This window comes from Podarcis raffonei, chromosome 6, assembly GCF_027172205.1.
Source record: "Podarcis raffonei isolate rPodRaf1 chromosome 6, rPodRaf1.pri, whole genome shotgun sequence".
Classification (NCBI taxonomy): domain Eukaryota; kingdom Metazoa; phylum Chordata; class Lepidosauria; order Squamata; family Lacertidae; genus Podarcis; species Podarcis raffonei.
Window position 1 is genome coordinate 87,623,928 of NC_070607.1, and position 20,947 is coordinate 87,644,874.

The following is a 20,947-nucleotide window of genomic DNA, read 5'->3' on the forward strand; positions in this document are numbered from 1 at the left end:
GAGCCCAAACACCAGGAGCAGTCAAGGCGAAGGCTCCTAGAGGGAGCAGGAAGTGTTACATCTGCGACAGTGCACTGCACATGGCCAAAGAGTGTCCCCAGAGGCTCCAGAAGCACACTGCAGCCTTAGCAACTGTAAAAGGAGCAATTCAGCAGGGGGAACAGCTGCAGGGAAACGACGAAGCCTGGTTGGAAACGGAGGCACTGGGGCTCAACCAGGCGAGTCAGTGAAGCAGTCCCCAGAGATTTTGCAGCCCACAGACCCCCTCCCACCCAAACCAGTGGTGCAACTCACTGCATCGCTCCAGCTGCCCGATGGGCTCACCCTGGAGGTCCCTATTACCATTGACTCTGGTAGCAACGCAGACTTTGTAGGGTTGGACTTCGTCAAGCAGCATCGCATAGCACTCCTGCCAGCCACGACGCCCCTAAATGTTGTCACGGTAGATGGCAGGAAGATACTGGGAGGAGAGGTGGTACAGCAGACACCGCCTCTGGTGATGCAAATTGGGAACCACCGTGAAGTCATCAGTTTCAACGTCACCCACCTGTCGGACACGCCCATAGTGTTGGGCATGAGTTGGCTGGATAGGCACAGCCCGGCATTAGCGTGGTACCAGCGGCAATTGACCTTCTGCTCTTCCTACTGCGCAGAACACTGCATCCAGACCTGCCAGGAAGAAGAGGGGCAAGAGGATGCACCGCAGCTACACCTAGGCATGGTGCAAGCGGTGCCCAACAAGTACAAGGCCTTTTTGGAAGTCTTCTGCAAGAAGGAAGCGGACAAGCTGCCTCCCCACAGACCCTACGACTGCAAGATTGACCTCCTGCCGGGGGCGACGCTGCCGACTGGGAGACTGTACTCCATGTCTGAAGACGAAATGCAAGAACTCAGGGAGTTCATAGATCGCAATTTGAAGCGGGGATTCATCCGGGAATCCAAAGCAGTGGGGGGCAGTCCCGTGTTTTTCGTGAAGAAGAGAGACACGCCCGAACGGAGGCTCATAGTGGATTATAGAATCATCAATTCCAGGACAAAGCCCACAGCATTCCCCATGCCCAAAATTGACGACCTGCTCGCGACGGTGAGGAAGGGACGGATCTTCACCAAGTTGGATCTACGAGGGGCCTACAACCTTATACGCATGCGGGAGGGCGACGAGTGGAAGACAGCCATGTTTACGCCTTTAGGAACCTATGAATACAGAGTCATGCCGTTTGGTCTCCAAAATGGCTCCCATTGTTTCCAAGCTTTCATGCACCACGTGCTAGCGGGACTCCTCTACAAGAAGTGCGTCTGCTTCTTAGATGACATCCTGATCTTTTCGGACTCGCAGGAGGTGCACGAGGAGGACGTCAAGGAGGTCCTGCAGAGACTACGGGAGCACAGACTTTACGCCAAACTGGAGAAGTGCCAGTTCGACACGACAGAGGTGGATTTCCTGGGCTACAAGCTGTCCGACAAGGGACTTGCCATGGACAGCGCCAAGGTCCGCTCAGTGTTGGACTGGAAGAGCCCGCACAACCGGAAGGAGGTCCAGAAGTTCGTCGGTTTCGCCAACTTTTATCGCAAGTTCATCAAGGGGTTCGCGAAGGAGACGGCAGCCATCACGGACACCCTCAGCTCCAAGAAGAAGAAGTTCACCTGGACGGACCAGGCGGAGCAGTCCTTTCGGAGGCTCAAGCGTCTCTTCGCGTCCGAAGAACAGCTGCTACACGTAAACCCCAGCAAACCGATGAGGGTTGAAACGGACGCCTCGGACAGAGCGGTGGGGGCGGTCCTGTTGCAGCAAGATCCGCAAGGGGACTGGAGACCGTGCGCATTCTACTCCAGGAAGCTCAGCACGTCGGAGCAGAACTACACCATCTGGGACAGGGAGTTGCTGGCCATTCATGCAGCCTTCAAGGCGTGGAGGCACTTCCTCGTCGGAGCCAGACACACAGTGCAGGTCCGCACGGACCATAAGAACCTGGAGTACTGGCGCACGGCGAAGTTCCTGAACCAGAGACACATCCGCTGGGCGGAGTTCTTTGCAGATTTTGATTTCCGGATAGAATACATCCCGGGAGACAACAACGTCATGGCGGATGCGCTATCCAGGAAGCCGCAGTATCTCGAGGAAGCGGCACCGGCAGCGGCCAAACACATTTTCGCACCAGAGGTGTGGGCGTGCGCTTCAGCCGCAGTGGACCTGGACGCAGTCCGTCGCGCGCTACAGGCGGATTCGTTTGCGCAATCCAAGATGGAGGAGGTGCGAAACGGCACAGCGAGGGACGACGAGTTCCAGATACGCAACGGACTACTCCTCCGTAAAGGGGCTCTCTACGTACCGGGAGACGACCTTCGCGCGAGAGTCTTGCAGCAGCTGCACGACGCGCCCAGCGCTGGGCACTTCGGCAAGGACAAGACGGCGGAATTAGTCACCAGGGACTTTTGGTGGCCCAAGGTGCGGGGAGAAGTTGCGGATTACGTTTCCAGGTGTGACACCTGCCAAAGGGCCAAGCCAGTACACAGGAAGCCGGCGGGCCTGCTGGAACCGCTGCAGACGCCGCTCGAACCATGGGAGAAAGTGGCCCTGGACTTTGTTACAGATCTGCCCAGTTCGCGCGGCAAAACAGCGGTACTCGTGGTCGTAGACCTCTTCACCAAGATGGCGCATTTCATTCCATGCGCGAAGGTGGCCACAGCGGAACAGACCGCCAAGCTGTTCATAGACCACGTGTTCAAAGCTCACGGCTTGCCGCGGTCCATCCTGTCCGACCGGGGCCGCCAATTCATCTCGAACTTCTGGCAGAAGCTGCTGGGCATCCTGAACGTCAAGATCAACTTAGCGTCGGCACGACACCCGCAGACCAACGGACAAGCGGAGAGGGTCAACGCCATCATGCAGCAGTACCTGCGATGCTACGCCAATCAACAGCCCTCGACCTGGGTGGACTACCTACCGCTAGCCGAGTTTGCCTACAACAACACGAAGCACGGGTCTACAGGGGTGACACCGTTCTTCGCCAACAATGGGCGCCACCCCAGAACCTTCCCGAGGTTGGAGACCGAGGCAGAGGGGGAGCCACGGGGGGCAGAGCACTTAGCCGCAGAGTTACAGGAGGTCCATGAGCAACTCCGAAGGCACTTGGAACTCGCGAAACACGCCTACAAGGTGCAGGCAGACAGGCACAGGAGGGTTGGGGAAGACATACAGGTAGGGGACTGGGTCTGGTTAGCAGCTCAGGCAGTGCCGGCCAGAACACTAGCTAAGAAGAAGCTAGGACACAATCCAGTGGCCTTCCGGTTGACACTCCCGGAGGGCTCCAGAATGCACCCAGTCTTTCACAGGTCAGTGCTCACACCTTACAAGGCACCCCACAGGTTTCAGGCGCCAGGGACCGCACCAGCCCCATGTAGCCCATCGCCAACAGGGGAGGGACCACAGAGGGCGACCCCACTCAACGAGGTCACGGAGATTTTGGACTCCAGATGGGGGGAAGAGGGAGTTGAATATCTCCTCGCCAGGGAGGGTACTCCGGCCAACGCCAACGAGTGGGTGCCGTGCTATGCCGTAGAGGAGCACTACCTCAAAGACGAGTTCCATTCGATCTTCCCACACAGACCCATGCCGGCGGAGTATTTCGACGACTGGCTTTTCACACCCACACTGTCAGCCAGCACGTTCCAGGGTTTCTCCTCAGATGAGGAGCCGACGCCTGGGATGAGCTCCCAGGAGGGGTCGCTCTCGGGGTTTGTCACGGACCGCTCCTATTGGTGGGACACTCAACCAGAAGTGGGGTGGAGCAGGGAACTGCTGAGGGGGCCCTTGCACACAGCCTCACCCGAGGGACCGGGTGGAGAGGAGGACATGGACGTGTGGGGGGAGGATCTTGGTTTTGAGCACGACAGCAGAGAAATGGAAGCAGAGGAAGTCGACGTCGACGAACCCATCGTGGGGGGGCCTGATCCCGCTGGCCGGTTGCACACCAGGGCGAGAGAACGGAAGCCAGCACTCACACCCCCAGCGCTGGAGCACCTGGAACCCACACCCGAAGAGGGGGCGGGGGGAAGGGGGGGCTTCGAGGGGGGGGATGGATGTCAGAGGCTCAGGAGCAGAAGAGCAGGGGAGAGAGCAAATAGAGAGCGGAGGAGAGGAATCAGAGGGGAGCGTAGGGGAATATGACAGTGGCCCGAGAGATTCCATGAGCTTCTCCAGCGAATCAGAAGATTCCCAGGAGGGAGCGCCTATGGTAAGGGCGAGGGGAGTCCCAGGGGGGACGCTCCATAAACAAGGAACCAGAGGGGAGTCCCAAAGGAGTAGCGGAGGATTAGGACCAGTTCCCCCACCAGAGCACAGTGGGGGGGAAGAGTCACATGAGTCAGGACCAGCTTCTCCTCCATCGGGGAGTGGGGAAACGGAGGGAAGGCCAGGTCCAGCTAGCCTCCCCGAAAGAGGGAGCAGTGACACAAGTGTAACGGTCAGAAGGAAAGTGGGAGGCTGCGCGCGCGCGCCAAGTTCAAATGTGGAGGAGCGCGGGACAGCAGAAAACCCGGATTGGGAGCCAGGTCCTAAAGCCCGAAGGAGGGGGGGAGAAGAGTCGGCGGACTCAGCGTCAGAAGAATCTAGGAGGGCTGAGACTCCGACTAGCAGGAGGACCCAGAGAAAGAAGGAACAGAGGAAGAGGTGGAGTAAGGCTAGAATCTTAAGCTGGTGTCAGGGGGGAGGAGATTCAGATGGGACTTCTACGGTCTAAGGCATAGACGTAGCGTTGCGCGCTGCGCGTCTGGAAATGAAACTGAACTTCAATAAAGACTTTTTAACTTGAGAAAGAAGCAGCGTTGGTCTTGTGTGAGCTGGGACCTTGGGCAGCGCTGACAGTAATCTTTTGTCAATGTTGGTAGCATTGAGTTTAGCCCAAAGTTTGACTCGTGAGATTGAGTCAAAGGCCACCTTCAGGTCAATAAATGCTGCGTATAGAATCCCACGTGTTTTATTGACGTATTTGTCAATGAGGTGTGCTAATACGAAGCAATGGTCTATTGTTGTTCTGCCCTGTCTGAAGCCGGCTTGCTCCTCTGCCAGAACTGCCTCAGTTTCCATCCAGTCAATTAGTTTGATGTGGAGGTGTTTGGCATATAGTTTGCTGGGGATAGTAAGGAGGCTAATGGGTCTATAGCTCGCTGGATCTGCCATAGGGCCCTTTTTATAGATTGGAATAATTACTGCCTCTGTCCAGCAACCAGGTATTATGCCTGTTGAATCGATGTATGTAAATATTGACGCCATTATAGGAGCCCACCAACTGATATTGTTCTTCATGAGCTCTGCTGGAATGTGGTCTATGCCCTGGGCTTTGTTGTTTTTCAGTTGGGCAATTAGTTTCCCCACCTCCTCTACGGAGACAGGAGGCCAATATGGTAAATTCTCGGGGTAGGCACTTGGATCATTGTGCTGAGCTTTGTCGTCATAGAAGAGGGTTTGAAAATATTTCATCCACTCCTGTGGTTCTACAGTACATGTGGGACCAATCGGCTCCTGGCCCAGGAGGCCCATAATGGTACGCCAGAAGGAGGTTGAGTCTTTCTCATTCGAGGCCTTCACTAAATTACACCAGGCCAATCTCTCAGCTTTTTGTTTTTTTACCTTTAATAGCTGTTTGTAATTTCGTCTTAAATAGATGTAAGCCATAAATAGCGAGGGTGCTCCGGTGTTTCTATAATTCCGATAGGTTGATCTCAGACGTTTCCTTGCTTGTCTACACTCCAAATCAAACCATCTCTCTTGATCCTTTGCCCGCTTTGTAACAGAATTAAGTATCTCAGTTGTTATGAAGGTCTTTAGTCTTGCTAATAACTCGTTGAACGAGTCCATGGCCTTTCCCCCGGTATTAGCTGATACAATGGCTGAGTAGATGGTCTTCACGTCTTCCGAATGGAGGAGATAAGTTAGCTCTGTATTGAGCATAGGGGTCCATTTAATTCTTCTGGGGGCCAGTGATCCCAGATTAACGATGGGGGTGTAGTAAAGGTTAGCCGTGGGTTTGTTAAACGATGGGCCATTGAGCGCTAAAATTAGTGGGAGGTGGTCGCTTTCGGTGTTGTGTCCTACTTGAAACTTCGACACAGAGTTATAGGCGAATCTTGATATCAGTATATAGTCTATCACACTTCCTCCCATTTTTGAAAAATGGGTATACTCCCCTGGGCGATCCTCTTCGTTACTGCCATTTAATATCATCAGCTCCCTTCTTTTTGCGACCTGGGCTAGACATAGCCCCGAGAAGTTGCATTTATTATCTTTAGAAAGTCGTGAAACGCCTGCTTCGGTTGGACTTTCAGGGTCCTGAATCTGATTATATTGGCTGTAAAGATTGTTATCATCAATTCCCATACGGGCGTTGAAATCCCTCCCAATTATAATCGGTGTAGAAGGGTGGGAAGATTCTATGGACTCTAGGATGCCTCTAACTCTGCCCAGTTAGCTTTCACTATAGATTTCTTTTGGCAAGGGGGCAGATAGACATTGACCACTACCAGTGCATCTCTCTTAAATTTGAGTAGGACTGCCGTGGCTAGTGAATTGCAGTTTGGGAGGGCTTTTAAGGAATGTTCAAGCTCTGTGGAGATAAGGCTAGCTAAACCTCCACTAGGCCTACCTCCCCTCGCAGATGGAGTAGCAAATAGGGAGTGACTAGAATACCCATTGAACAGAATGGGGTCGCTGTGCCAGGTCTCCTGCAGGAGGATGATATCGAATCGCTTAAGAAACATTGCAAGTTGTTGATTGTTTTTCTTAGCACACCATCCTGCAATGTTCCAGGATAGCAGCTTTAATTCTTTGTCCCTCCATGGTGTAGATTTGTTGGGTCCACGGTGTCCAGTGACCCCTTTACATCTAAAAAAACACTCCCATTAAGTTTGTCAATAGGCATCTGCTGCATAAGGGAATGATTATCCATAACTCTTGGGGACTTAAGGGGGTGGTTTGGACTTGGGGGAGTAGCTATTTCATTTGGGGAGAGTTTTAGATAGTTGAACCAGGTACTCGGAGATGTGACAGTCTGTTTTAGTTTTGCCTTACCATACACCAGCGGGGGCTGCGATTGGTCTTCCAAATCTACACATTTAATCTACAGGCTAATCTGTAGCTAGTGTTGTTTTTCATGTCTACAGGGCTGCAGGGACAGGTGAGATGTGGTGTCTACTGTCCATGAGTACATTTGTTAACTGCCATTCAGTGGCTGGAAATGATCAGAAAGTCATAAAACCAGAAGGATATCTGAGTCAGCCCCTTGTTTGTCACAGCCTCTTCTTAAATAGCCCAAGCAAAATAGATCATTCCTGTCAGGGACCATGGGATTTGTAATCCAAGGACTCAGCTATACAGCTGCAAATAAAACATTTTAAGGGACGTGGGTGGTACTGTGGGTTAACTTGCTGATCAAAAGTTTGGTGGTTCGAATCCCCACGACGGGATGAGCTCCCGTTGCTCGGTCCCAGCTCCTGCCAACCTAGCAGTTTGAAAGCACACAGTGCAAGTAAATAAATAGGTACCACTGCAGCGGGAAGGTAAATGGCGTTTATGTGCGCTGCTCTGGTTTTGCCAGAAGTGGCTTAATCATGCTGGCCACATGACTCAGAAAAACTGTCTGCGGAAGCGGACAAATGCCGGCTCCCTTGGGCTGTAAAGCGAGATGAGCACCGCAACCCCAGAGTCATTTGTGACTGGATTTAATTGTCAGGGGTCCCTTTGCCTTTAGCTTTAAAACATTTTAAGTGTGTTGTAAAATGCATTATACACATGTGACACTAGATGGCGATGGTGAGCTTATGGCAAATTCAATATATTTTTCAAAACGTTTTTTAAAAAAGCATTTTCACAATGTTTTTTTAACATGTGTCTAGATTCCACCCAAGGAAAAGATGCTCAGAGAATAGGCCTCTTCTGTTTTCCTTCTCCTCATCAGAGCTCTTCAACACTTCCTCCCTTTTCCTTACCCCTTTCTGGCGAGGGAAAGAATAGCAGATGATAAATGACACAGTGGAGCGTGAGTGGGTTTGATGTGGGAGGCCGCCTCTATGCTCATTTGAACAGTTGAACATCACTGCAAAGAATGTTCATTCTCATCCCTAATTTCAAGTCATTAGCATACATTATCTCATTACTCCTTAGAACAATCATTTAAGGTGGGAAGCGTCAGTAACCTCATACTTTAAATTCACGTAGGCTGAGGTTGAAATAACAGTAGCATGCCTGAGGCCCCCATCCACACTATATTTTTAAAGCAGTATCATACCACTTTCAACTATCATGGCTTCCAGTAAAGAGTCATAAGAACTTTAGTTTGTTAAGGGAGCTGACAAGGTGCCCCTTGATATTCTTGTAAAGAAGCTGGTAAAATGCGGTCTTGACTATGCTACCACTCAGTGGATTTGTAACTGGCTGACTGACCGAACCCAAAGGGTGCTCATCAATGGTTCCTCTTCATCCTGGAGAAGAGTGACTAGTGGGGTGCCACAGGGTTCTGTCTTGGGCCCAGTCTTATTCAACATCTTTATCAACGACTTGGATGATGGACTCAAGGGCATCCTGATCAAATTTGCAGATGACACCAAACTGGGAGGGGTGGCTAACACCCCAGAGGACAGGAGCACACTTCAAAATGACCTTGACAGATTAGAAAACTGGGCCAAAACAAACAAGATGAATTTTAACAGGGAGAAATGTAAAGTATTGCACTTGGGCAAAAAAAATGAGAGGCACAAATACAAGATGGGTGACACCTGGCTTGAGAGCAGTACATGTGAAAAGGATCTAGGAGTCTTGGTTGACCACAAACTTGACATGAGCCAACAGTGTGACGCGGCAGCTAAAAAAGCCAATGCAATTCTGGGCTGCATCAATAGGAGTATAGCATCTAGATCAAGGGAGGTAATAGTGCCACTGTATTCTGCTCTGGTCAGACCTCACCTGGAGTACTGTGTCCAGTTCTGGGCGCCACAGTTCAAGAAGGACACTGACAAACTGGAACGTGTCCAGAGGAGGGCAACCAAAATGGTCAAAGGCCTGGAAACGATGCCTTATGAGGATTGGCTAAGGGAGCTGGGCATGTTTAGCCTGGAGAAGAAGAGGCTAAGGGGTGATATGATAGCCATGTTCAAATATATAAAAGGATGTCACATAGAGGAGGGAGAAAGGTTGTTTTCTGCTGCTCCATAGAAGTGGACATGGAGCTATGGTTCCAAACTACAAGAAAGAAGATTCCACCTAAACATTAGGAAGAACTTCCTGACAGTAAGAGCTGTTCGACAGTGGAATTTGCTGCCAAGGAGTGTGGTGGAGTCTCCTTCTTTGGAGGTCTTTAAGCAGAGGCTTGACAATCATATGTCAGGAGTGCTCTGATGGTGTTTCCTGCATGGCAGGGGGTTGGACTCGATGGCCCTTGTGGTCTCTTCCAACTCTATGATTCTGTGATTCTATGATTCTATAATTGTAAGGATCCCCATTCCCCTCATGGAGCTACAATTTCCAGAGTGACTTAAAAATCCATCCCTCTTTCTAAGGAACTCTGGGAATTGTAGCTCTGTGAGGGGACATGTATAATATTGCACTGTTAGTGTGTATAAGTGCACACTCTCCCCAGACATAACCATGGGTTATGTGGGATCAGGGATTTATTTAAGCTTTTACGGTCTGACACTGCAGAACAGCTAGACCAACTATGACGACAGGCCGGATCTGTCTCTCACACAAACACATACTCATGGAATCTCAGTTTTGGTCCAGTGTGACTGACAATAGCTGGAAAGTAGGAATGGAGGAAAGAACTGTTTGGACCACATTTTAAAGTGAGCAGACATAAATCAGGTATCCTAGCTTTCTATACAGATCAGAATGTAACAACATGATTAGGCATTTCTTTGAATTTTGTGATTCAGATTCAGTTCAGAAATAATATGCACCAAAGTGTTAAATTTTATGGGGGGGTGCATATAAAATGTGCATTTTATGGGAAATGCATTGAAAATAATACAAAAATGCATATTTTAAGGGAAGAATGCATAAAAAGTGTAGCATTTATATCAGAGGTTGGCAAACTTTTTCAGCAGGGGGCCAGTCCACTATCCCTCAGACCTTGTGGGGGGCCGGACTATATTTTGAAAAAATAATAATGAACGAATTCCTATGCCCCACAAATAACCCAGAGATGCATTTTAAATAAAAGCACACATTCTACTCATGTAAAAATACCAGACAGGCCCCACAAACAACCCAGAGATGCATTTTAAATAAAAGGACACATTCTACTCATGTAAAAACATGCTGATTCCGGAACTGTCTGCGGCCTGGATTTAGAAGGCAATTGGGAAAGATCTAGCCCCTGGGCCTTGGTTTGCCTACCCATGGTTTATATGCCAATTCTTTCTTATATTTTAAAAAATCCATAAAAAGAGGATAGAACAGGCCTATCACTAACAGAATGCAGAACTGATGTGGAACTGGGCATTGGCTGATCCATCTATCTCCACAATTCAAAGTGTTGGTGCTGACCTTTAAAGCCCTAAATGGCCTCGGTCCAGTATACCTGAAGGAGTGTCTCCACCCCCATTGTTCTGCCTGGACACTGAGGTCCAGCTCCGAGGGCCTTCTGACAGTTTCCTCACTGCAAGAAATGAGGTTACAGGGAACCAGGAAAAGGGCCTTTTTGGTAGTGGCGCCTGCCCTGTGGAACGCCCTCCCATCAGATGTCAAATAAATAAACAGCTATCGGACTTTTAGAAGACATCTGAAGGCAGCCCTGTTTAGGGAATTTTTTAATGTTTGATGTTTTATCATGTTTTTAAAATTCTGTTGGGAGCCACCCAGAGTGGCGGGGGAAACCCAGCCAGATGAGCATTGTGTAAATAATAATAATAATAATAATAATAATAATAATAATAATAATAATAACAACAACAATAATAATAATACCTTGCGTGGGACAAGAGCAAAATAGTCCCACTGTCTAAACTGGAAATCAGACATTCCCCAATAATAAGCAGTCTGGTTTAATATTGTGGCATCTAGCTTGTTTTAATCACTGGCAAGAATTATTCTGGAAATGGGAAATAACCTTACACATTATATTTTTCTTATTTCTTTTCCTTTTTTTGGCATTTCAGTAACGAACAACAACAACAATAAACTATGAGTGAGTAATGGATCCCCTAAAGTCCCTATCAGTGTAGGATAATGAAGCATGAAATGGTGTTCTGAGATGAAATCCATCTCAGGAGAAGCTCTGGGTAGTTGTGAATTAACAAGTTAAGTTTGAAATGGATTTAAAAGCAAAAAACAAAAACCCAGAAGGAGTTTTCATAATTAGACAGAGACTGTAGTTTTGTATTTTATTTTTTAAAAAAATACCTTGTGAGGAATTCATGTTACCATGAAGGGGGCATTCTGATGGCATGCAATAGTTTTGACGCTTTATCCTGTAGGAGCCAATATAAATACAGGTAAGGGAATCATGTGCTTTTCAACCTTGAAAACTCCCTGTACATACATGGATACCAGGTTTCCAGGGAGAAGAGTTGCAGGTTAGTACAGTTGTACCTTGGAATTTGAATGGAATCTGTTCCGGAAGTCCATTCGACTTCCAAAACATTCAGAAACCAAAGAGCGGCTTCCAATTGGCTGCAGGAAGTTCCTTGCAGCCAACTGGAAGCCGCGGAAGCCCCGTAGGCTGTTCAGCTTCCAAAAGAACGTTCAAAAACCGGAATAGTCACTTCCGGGTTTGCGGCGTTCGGGAGCCAAAACGTTCGGGAACTAATCTTTTCCAAAACCAAGGTATGACTGTATTCTCCCTGATGAATTAGCTTTCCACACTGCAAGGAAACTTTTTATTTTTAATGTCTGGAAAGCAATCAGATAAGCAAGTCTACCTTGCTTCTTCGGAGAAAAGCAATGACAAACCTAGACAGCATCTTAAAAAGCAGAGACACCACCTTGCCAACAAAGGTCCGTATAGTTAAAGCTATGGTTTTCCCAGTAGTGATGTAGGGAAGTGAGAGCTGGACCATAAAGAAGGCTGATTGCCGAAGAATCGATGCTTTTGAATTATGGTGCTGGAGGAGACTCTTGAGAGTCCCATGGACTGCAAGAAGATCAAATGTATCCATTCTGTTTGTTTTTTTAAAAATATATTTATTGAGATTTTCAAAAGTAAAGAAAAAAAAGACAAAAAGAAAAAAGAAAAAAAACAATTTAAAAAGTTTACATTTCTTATTTTCCATAACCAATTTCAGAGAACAGAGAACTTTTTTTGGCATCCTCTTTTGCGCAGTTTTCCCAGGACCACATGCCAGGGATGCTAAATCAGCATTGCTACTAAGTTAGTTGGTGCTGGAGGAGACTCTTGAGAGTCCCATGGACTGCAAGAAGATCAAACTTATCCATTCTTAAGGAAATCAGCCCTGAGTGCTCACTGGAAGGCAGATCCTGAAGCTGAGGCTCCAATACTTTGGCCACCTCATGAGAAGAGAAGACTCCCTGGAAAAGACCCTGATGTTGGGAAAGATGGAGGGCACAAGGAGAAGGGGACGACAGAGGATGAGATGGTTGGACAGTGTTCTCGAAGCTACCAGCATGAGTCTGACCAAACTGCGGGAGATGGCGGAAAGCAGGAGTGCCTGGCGTGCTCTGCTCTATGGGGTCACAAAGAGTCGGACACGACTAAACGACTAAACAACAACAACCTTGCTTACCTGTACCTGAAGTGGTATAGAGCCTGGAGGGCTGTGGCATGCATATTTTGAATGCATTAATTTTGAGGGCCCATTAGTGCTACGCATTTAAAGCAGTATCATACCACTTTGAACAGTCATGGCTTCCCCCGCAGAATCCAGGGACATGTAGTTTGTAAAGGGTGCTGAGAGTCCTTAGGAGACCCCTATTCCCTTCAGAGAGCTACAATTCCCAGAGTTCCCTGGGAAGAGGGATTGATAGTTAAACCACTCTGGGAATTGTTGTTCAGGGAGGGGAATAGGGTCTCCTAGCATCTCTCAGAACTCTTAACAAACAACAGTTCCCAAGAGTCTTTGGGGGAAGCCATGTCTGTTTAAGGTAGTACCATACTGCCTGAAATGTATAGCACAGTTGTGGCCTGCTTTTAAAAAAGTACATGAGAGGTATATCTTGGAGAGAGATTTGCGTGTTCAGACCCAGAGACCTCCCCCTAAATAAATTCACACTTGTCTCAAATTTTAGTTTTGGTTTTTGGCAGAATTTAGGCCACAACTTTATTGATTACAGAAGGTGAGTGGTTGCATAGGCTCTGGTTCGACTAGCTCCCTGCAGCCTTGCAGGCAGCGCTGACCCAGAGCCCTATCATAGGTCAGCCAAGGGTGAACACCTGGGTAGGCGAAAAGTCGGGAACAGACTATGTTCACCACCAAGATGCCCCCCTGGACTCAGGCATGGACAAAACCTCCTCTTGGGGGTTGACCAAACCAGTTGAGTCCCTGGATTCCTGCAACGGAATACCCTTCACAAAGGAATAGTGAGACCGCTCTCCCATCCCTATCACCTGAACCAGAGCGTATCTGCAACCTTACAAGTTGTAATGATTTGCTACGCAGCAGGCAAAACCCAAATGGCAACAGCCAATCAGCCAAGTGGGGAAATTCCTGCCGTGCCCCTGTCCCAACGACAGACGACACACGACGGCATAGCAAGGTCATTCCTTGGCTAGTTGAAAGTGTTGACAGTCCTGTTTTAGGTTCCAATATCCCCAGTCAGTCAGTTCATTAATGCTTGGGCCGTAGGTCATTTGCATATAAGATAAGTAAATACAATGCAAAACCCAACAGTTCTGTATCATTGCTGCCTAGAATCATACAAAAAGCGTACGTCTTTGAAATACTACACGTCACATGTAACTTACAGTATACAGAACTTACCGTATTTTTCCCTCTATAACACGCAGATTTTTTCTCCTAAAAAGGAAGGGGAAATGTCTGTGCGTGTTATTGAGCGAATGTGTGGTCCCTGGAGCCGAAAAATCAGGCAAAAATCAAATCGCGCTTCACGGAGAAGGGAAACCTGAAAAGAGGAAGCGGCTGCTTTCCTGCATTCTGCCTCAGGGTCTTACTGCCCACCCTCCTCTATTTCGTTGCTGTGTTTGCTGAAACGGAACAAAGAGCAGGGAAAGCCCCTCCCCTCCAGGCAAGCAGAGGGGAAAGCAGAGCGTCCTTCCTTCTAATTCCTCTCTGTGCTCCGGTGCTGCTGGGGGAGAGGGAGAGAGAGAGGGGGAGGGAGAGAGAGGGGGGAGGGAGAGAGAGAGGGGGGGAGGGAGGGGGAGAGAGAGAGAGAGAGAGATGGCTGGCTTGGGTGGGGGAAAACTTTTGTCTTTCTTTCCTCCCTCCCGTTAAATCCCTCTCCTGCATTCTTAGCCAGCTGCTTCTCTGCACACCCCTCTCATGTCCCTTCTTTGTTTTTCCTTCGCTCCCCACTTAAAATGTGGTTACAAAGCATAGATCCACATGGATCCTCAGGATCTTTGCATTGGGTCACCCCAAATTCACCATCAGATCACATAGCATGTCCATGGCTACAGCCTGCCCCCCCAAAATCACGCACCCACTGTTGCCTGGGGCTGCAATGGTGCAAAAACGTGGTTAAAAAGCATGGATTCACATGGATCCTCAGGATCTTTGCATTGGGTCACCCCAAATTCACCATCAGATCACATAGCATGTCCATCGCTACAGCCTGCCCCCCCAAAATCACGCACCCACTGTTGCCTGGGGCTGCAATGGTGCAAAAACGTGGTTAAAAAGCATGGATTCACATGGATCCTCAGGATCTTTGCATTGGGTCACCCCAAATTCACCATCAGATCACATAGCATGTCCATCGCTACAGCCTGCACCAAAAAAATCACGCACCCACTGTTGCCTGGGGCTGCAATGGTGCAAAAACGTGGTTAAAAAGCATGGATCCACATGGATCCTCAGGATCTTTGCATTGGGTCACCCCAAATTCACCATCAGATCACATAGCAAGTCCATGGCTACAGCCTGCACCAAAAAAATCACGCACCCACTGTTGCCTGGGGCTGCAATGGTGCAAAAATGTGGTTACAAAGCATGGATCCACAGGGATTCTCAGGATCTTTGCATTGGGTCACCCCAAATTCACCTTCAGATCACATAGCATGTCCATGGCTACAGCCTGCACCAGAAAAATCACGCACCCACTGTTGCCTGGGGCAGCAATGGTGCAAAAACGTGGTTACAAAGCATGGATCCACAGGAATTCTCAGGATTTTTGCATTGGGTCACCCCAAATTCACCATCAGATCACATGTCTGTGGCCACAACATGAAGCACAAAAATGATACATCCACTGTTTCATTCAGAATGTTTTTTCCCTTGTTTTCCTCCTCTAAAAACGATGTGCGTGTTATGGTCAGGTGCGTGTTATAGAGCGAAAAATACGGTACATATTGGGAGGGTAAAATTTTAATATAGATAAAAACATTAATTATTGAGGGATATTATGGTTAAACAAGAGCATCTCCAAAGCAATTGGCTGCAATCTCCTTAAAAACTGTTGCCCAGATATTTGTTGCTTCTAGGGTAAAAAGAGAGACCTACAATTAGTGTCTGAATGGAGCTAGTAAATCTTTTCTGGAGTTGTATTGGCAGTGTTTTTCCCCCTAAAAAAATATTTAGGGGTATTCTCATTTTCCTATTCATATTGAAATACTGCCCCTCAATGAAGCCAAACTAAGATTCACAAAATGTTTAGGGATATGCGTCATCCTGCATCCCCAAAGAAAAAAAAAAGCACTGGATATTGGACTATAGATGAGGCAGGGTAGATCGTGAAAGTTGCAGTGCTTAATTCTTGTTCATTCATTTGTACAAAATTATTCTAAAATCATTTGTATGACATTATTGAGTTTGCAATGCATTCTTAGTAATTCGGTAAAGCAAATTACTGCCTGTATTTCTAAAAGGGGGGGGGGGATAATGAATACAAAACTTAAATCTTGAATCCTCCAGATGTTACTGAACTGCAACTTCCATCTTCCCTGGCCATTGGCTGCGCTTGCTAGGGTTGATGGGAATTGTAGTCCAGCAACATCTGAAGGGGCAAAGGTTCCCCACTCCCACCTTAAAGGTACTGAGGGGAAATAAAACAGGATGGGAATCATGGAATTGTAGAATCATAGATTACCCCTAGGGTAATCTATTCTAACATCTTAAAAAGCAGAGACATCACCTTGCCAACAAAGGTCTGTATAGTTAAAGCTATGGTTTTCCCAGTAGTGATGTATGGAAGTGAGAGCTGGACCATAAAGAAGACTGATCGCCGAAGAATTGATGCTTTTGAATTCTGGTGCTGGAGGAGACTCTTGAGAGTCCCATGGACTGCAAGAAGATCAAACATGTCCATTCTGAAGGAAATCAGCCCTGAGTGCTCACTGGAAGGACAGATCCTGAAGCTGAGGCTCCAATACTTTGGTCACCTCATGAGTAGAGAAGACTCCCTGGAAAAGACCCTGATGTTGGGAAAGATAGAGGGTACAAGGAGAAGGGGACGACAGAGAATGAGATGGTTGGGCAGTGTTCTTGAAGCTACCGGCATGAGTTTGACCAAACTGTGGGCGGCAGAGGAGGACAGGAGTGCCTGGCGTGCTCTGGTCCATGGGGTCACGAAGAGTCGGACACGACTAAAAGACTAAACAACAACAACAACAATCTATTCCAACCACTGCAATGCAGGAATCTTTTGCCCAACATGGGGCTTGAACCCATAACCTTGAGATTAAGAGTCTCATGCTCTACTGAGGGATGTTCCTTCTGTAACAACAGCTTGGCCAGGGATAGTTTGATCCGTAAGCTGCACATTTCTCCGTTATGTTTAGCAAAGCATCTGATGTATCTGGCTCTGCCTGTTCTGGACTTCAGACGGCTGCATAAAAGCAACAGAAATATTTAGCACTTGAACCCTTGGGACCATTCACCACACATCCTACATTTTAATCCAGATAAGCAGTGTTGCCAGTGAACATCCCCCCTTTTTTGCATGAAATGTGTATTCCCAAATTGCTTTAGTCTCATCTCTGTGAGTATAACCCCCCCACCACAATGTAGCTGTCTGCTCCTTCAAAGATGCATAAGAAAATGCTTTCTGCACACATCAGGGTGGCCTGTCTTTGCAGGCACCCCAAGGGGGTAAGGATGATCCTGGAGGTGCTGGGGCCTGAAGCAGCAGCAGAGGGAGCCAAACGACAGCCCAGCTAGGGATGCAATGCACTCTAGCTTCCAAAAGCACAGAACCATATATTCCCAGCTACAGATGAGCAACTCAAGCAGTTCAACAGCCTCCTTTAAAGGGAAACTTCCACAAGGCAGTAAAGTCAAAGCATTGTGAGTAAAGAATCAAAGTGTCTTGTATGGGGAGTTTGATTCAGCGTCAAAGTAATCCCATGGTGAGTTTGATGCGTAGTTCAGAAATTAAGATTTCACTTGCTGGAGAAGATCAGGTATGTTTTTATTATTGGATTAAGGCAAAGATAGGCATGTTGCCAGAGGATGCAGTAATACATAGTGCTGCAACAATGCTGAATGGTTAGGCTTAGTAACTTAATGTTGTTGTTTAGTCGTTTAGTCGTGTCCGACTCTTCGTGACCCCATGGACCAGAGCACGCCAGGCACTCCTGTCTTCCACTGCCTCCCGCAGTTTGGTCAAACTCATGTTCATAGCTTCGAGAACACTGTCCAACCGTCTCATCCTCTGTCGTCCCCTTCTCCTTGTGCCCTCCATCTTTCCCAACATCAGGGTCTTTTCCAGGGAGTCTTCTCTTCTCATGAGGTGGCCAAAGTATTGGAGTCTCAGCTTCAGGATCTGTCCTTCCAGTGAGCACTCAGGGCTGATTTCCTTAAGAATGGATAAGTTTGATCTTCTTGCAGTCCATGGGACTCTCAAGAGTCTCCTCCAGCACCAACTTACTTAGTAGCAATGCTGATTTAGCATCCCTGGCATGTGGTCCTGGGAAAACTGCTCAAAAGAGGATGCCAAAAAAAGTTATCTGTCCCAGATCTAATGTAAGGGTAATGATTCTTATCTTGATCACATGCAGCTTCTTTTAAATGCAAAGTTGGCAGAAGGGACGCTAATCATTGGGATCACCAATGGAAGGCAGGGAAGGGCAATTTAAGCTGCTATGGTACTAGAGAAAATGCACTTTCTGAACACAATACAGTATTCGCTTTGGAAGACACCTATTGGTGTCGATGAGGGATTTTATCCCAATGCAAATCCCAGTGTTGTGCATTGCCTCTGTGTGTGGGCAAAATAATGAGATGAATTGGGAAGTTTATCCATGCTCCTGAGTCAGTTCCCCTCCCTGCTAAGTTACTTTGTTCCCTCTGGCCTTTTTCTATAACTTCCAGCTCTGTGTTTTTCTATGTTTCTCCGTGGTCTTTGCAAGAAGCGAAGCTGTTCAAAATATTGTCTGTGGAGCATTGAATTGCTCAGAGTTTGTTGTTGTTAAAGCGCAACAGCGTTTTTTTTTAAAAGAAAGAAATGTAAAAGCTTCATTTAAGAGCTTTTTTTAATAATAAAAAATTCCTAAGTTGTTTGGCTTTAACAAAAAAACTGAGCAAACAGCAATAAACCTGGAGCACTTCAGAATCCTTATCCAGTGAGAGAGGCTGTAAGGAAAAAGACCAGAGTGAAGCTGCAAATAAAAAAACAACAACAACGCACAAGCAGGAGTACATACCACTTAGTCATCTCTTTAAGATTTGGAGGTAAGAAAGAAGAGACAAACCTCGCCCCCACACTCTTGAGAATACAAAACGAATACGAAATATGAAGGAAAGTGCTTCACTCATTCACTTTTGCTTCGCTCACAATAAAAGCCCCTTGATCTATTTGTCTCCAGTTTAGAAGGCTTAATCCTCCCTGGAAGTGCTCCTGCGCCTATAGATTTTATCCACTTTGGCCAAAAGGAGGAGGAAAATGCTATAGCTATCTTTGGATTACCCATTATAGTGAACTAGCAGCCTCTTATCCTGCATTGTTAAAAAACAAAAACAAAACCCACCTCAGTGAAGTTTTGAAAGAGATTCACTGCACCATTTTGATTCAAGGCGGTATTCCAGTTGTATCCAAACTTAGATAAAACACTGATCCTTGATTTCAGGAACCGTTATGCGATGGTTCACTCTCCCAACTCACTAAGCCCTGTTCTCTTTTCAGTTTCTGGCACCTCCTCTCCCCAGGCTTCTCCCTCGTCTCCCTCTGACCACTCATCATTGTCCCACCACCCCTCCTCTGGCTCTGAGCCTTCTTCCCTTGACTGTTCCCCAGGTAGATCCTCCCACCGCTCCTCTGCGTCCAACCAGGCCCTGACAAAAGAGACCTGGATCCTTGTTGTGCATCATATGTCTAGTATAAACATTTTTGCATGCAATTGCTTCTAATACAAAACATTTTGCATTCCATTTTCATTAATATATGCTCCCCCCCCCCCCAAACATTAGTATATGCACTATTGGACAAATCATTTGCTGGAGAACTTCACTGCAAAATTCATAGCAATGTCAAATGATGACTGTGTTTGGATTCATGTATTGTTTTGGGAATTGTGAATAGGTAAGTGCAAGCTGAATCAAATTTCTCACCCATGCCAAATTGTGAGTGAGAGCAAAGCTCCCCCTTTACTACCCCCTGGTTTTTCTTGGCAAATCCCCTCTCCATCCCTTCTAAGGCAAACGTAGGATTTAGAACGCCGTCTTGGCTTCATAACATTTTGTTCAGTACCCTGGATTCCATTCTGAAGGGTCGCTTGTGTGACTGCTTCAGTTTATGATGTGACTTCAGTTTATGATGTGAAATTTCTCTCCATGGTAGCATCGCTTGCTGCTGTATAGAACACATGCCATCCTGTCAAGGCATTCATCACCATTATTATATCCGAGTAGAAGATTGGTAAATTTGTTCAGCCCCGTAAGATAGATATTATGGCATTTGACAGATGATTTCTGCGTCGAAATGATCTTTTTGGAAGTGCTGAATACACTGGCACTCCATTATGCAGCACGGAGCGAAATTTCCTCACTGTTATCTGGCAAATAAGCTTTGCAAACTGGGAGTCATCAGAGAAGAATTATCCCTAAAGCTTGAAAACGGATTTTCTGAACACACCATGGGTTTTAGTGATAATTCCCTTATTATAAGGTGGCTTTGGCCACCAATGGTTCATATTTCCAGTTCTAATTGGCTGGTGATGGTCTTAAGATGGTGTCATCTTATTTAAAAGGAGGAGGGAAACCCTCTGGAGAACATACAGTTTGGGAAGGATGTCACCTAGCTCATCACCTCATTTCCATAATGGGGGATTACAATTATCTAATGCAGCTAATGAGAAATAAAGGACAGTGGGAAAACTGCAAAATCATAGGGAGGAGGAGGAGGAATACAAGGGATTATCCACTCACTGCATCCTTTCTAATCTGCTGCCCAGCACTTGAAGCCAACTAACCGATAAACATTAGCAGCAAATGAGCAATCACAATAATCAAGTAATTAAAACACTTTGTACTTATAAAACCACTCAGAGCAGCCAGATCTTCTGGATTGTGAAATGGCCTCCATGGAGCTACGGCAGCCTACCATTACTGAATGCCTGTGATGTATGTTAGCTGGGCTACATAAACCCAAACTAATCAATCTGTATAGCACTTCTGTTAGGTAGGGAGACTCAATTATCACCGTTCTACCTATGGGCAAATTGAATCACAAAGAGGTTAATTTTCTGCATTAAGCTGTTGCAGCTTTCCCACACATTTGCATGCATAATTTGCTCATAAATTCCTTCGGATCCTCTGTTGTTGTTCTTTGCTTCTTTTGCGGCGTCTTAAGGTGGCTATTGTTGGAGCTGGGAAACTGAATGGCACTGAT